This window comes from Sinocyclocheilus rhinocerous, unplaced genomic scaffold, assembly GCF_001515625.1.
Source record: "Sinocyclocheilus rhinocerous isolate Xijiao unplaced genomic scaffold, SAMN03320098_v1.1 scaffold9453, whole genome shotgun sequence".
NCBI lineage: Eukaryota > Metazoa > Chordata > Actinopteri > Cypriniformes > Cyprinidae > Sinocyclocheilus > Sinocyclocheilus rhinocerous.
Window position 1 is genome coordinate 1 of NW_015652412.1, and position 2,073 is coordinate 2,073.

A 2,073-nucleotide genomic window follows, 5' to 3' on the forward strand; every position below is an offset into this window, starting at 1 on the left:
ATTGCACATGTTTGCATGTAGCTGACAAAATGCATATGAACCTGGTGTATTACAAATACTGTACAGATAGGATTTTGATGAGATATAGCATGTCAATCTACTACATATATAGAAACATTCTATGCAACAATGTCACCTTACCAGCACAGTATCGATGCATTTGAGAAATGTTAGAAAGTGTTTTAGAAGGATTAGGCGCTTAAGCACGAACACATTAAGAAAGACATCATGCACTGCTCAAACGTGTTAATTTGCAGCATTTTTTTTATTAAATAAGGTGTAAAAATACAAGCAAACTCATTTGGTTACAAAATCATTAATCGGTGGTAGTTACAAAATTATTAATCGGTTACAAGTCACAAAAATAAATAGTCTTTGTATACTTGGTCCCTGTGTTGCATCTGGGTAACACACACACACACACTCACACATATGTTACAGCCATTGCATTGGCTTACAGTACATATTGTGCATTGCAGGAGCAGAAAGTTACACAAAAATACAAAATCACACTGCTTTAGAAAACTACAGCTCTGGATGAGTGGCGAAGCATTAAGCATTAATAATTCAGTTTCTCTTTGAATCAATTTTGTGGCATCGGAAGAAAGCAGCATGAATGTGCCATTTGTGTACAAACCACAGCTGAATTTGTGTTTTTATTGCATACTGCACACAAGGTTTTTGGCATTTCGATAAATCATTTTGCAATGATCAACAGCAATTTGTTCTTTGACAAATGAAGACACAAACTGCAAAAGGCCTTTGTACAGTGTTGTAAAGTTTGACTAAGTGAAAAGATGAAGGCAAAACTGATGTTTCTCTATGAGAAAGCATTAGAAATGTATTTATCTATATATAGCCTGTGTGAAGACATTCAGAAAAGGACAAACTTTCTTCTCGAGGGAGATTTCATTTACATTCAGTTCACCAAACTATTGTCATGCAGTGTTTTAAAATCATTCATTCAATGCATTCATTTCACAGTAGTGCATTTATGCTGCATCATAACTCAGTATAGAGGTATCAGGCCTGTGGATGCCATGCACTGGGGGTAAATAACCTCAGTGTTTTTCCCTGAATTAATTCAGACAGTGTGTCCTAAATCTATTCACAATAAAGGTGCACCAAGTAATTTTTGTTCAACACAGTCCTATTGGCAAATATGTTTAAAGTGATGTACCTTCACATGAGATAAAGACTCAGCAGCCTAAAAAATCCTCCTAATATGAAAGTAAATGAATGGTTGAATGTTATGGAATAAATGCATGTGAATAGCGAAATGTTTCCTTTTGTGTAAAGCTGCGTTCGCACCAAAAGGTGTCAGTATAAAGTCAAAGACCTTTGATATCTTAACCAGTGAAACAAAGAAAAATCACTTAACTGTATTCATTGTTGTCAAAAAAGGCAACTAACTAGTAGTACTACTGTGAAATAACATGCTTTGTGTTAACATAGTCATATAGTACTCCTGTATAGCTGAGCCGCCTCATTACAGGTGGCGTTAAATGAGTTTTTTCACAATATTAACATACAAATAAGCATTACTATCCTCATATTTAATTTCTGGCTCAATTGCTGGTGTGGACATCTGCTTTATGAAGCCCCCTTGCCAGTTTTGTTTTATATTCAGTAGCGGTCAAACGTTTGGAATAATAACCATTTTTTAATGTTTTTGAAAGAAATTTCTTACGCTCACCGAGTCTCTTATGCTTGAATTGAAATACAGTAAATATTATTACAAATTAACTACTTTAATATATTGTAAAATGCTATTTTATTCCTGCGATCAAAGCTGAATTTTCAGCATCATTACTCCAGTAATTATTGGTGCTCAATTATTAATAATAGTTATTATTATTAACAATGTTGAAAACAGTAATACATTTTTTGGGGATTCTCTGATGAATGGAAAGTTCACAAGAACAGCATTTATTTGAAATAGAAATCTTTTGTAACATTATAAATGCCATTTTTGATCAATTTAATGCATTCTTGCTGAATAAAACTATTAATTTCCTTATTCTTTTTTTTTACTTACCCTAAACGTTTGAATGGAAGTGCATCACGGTTTCC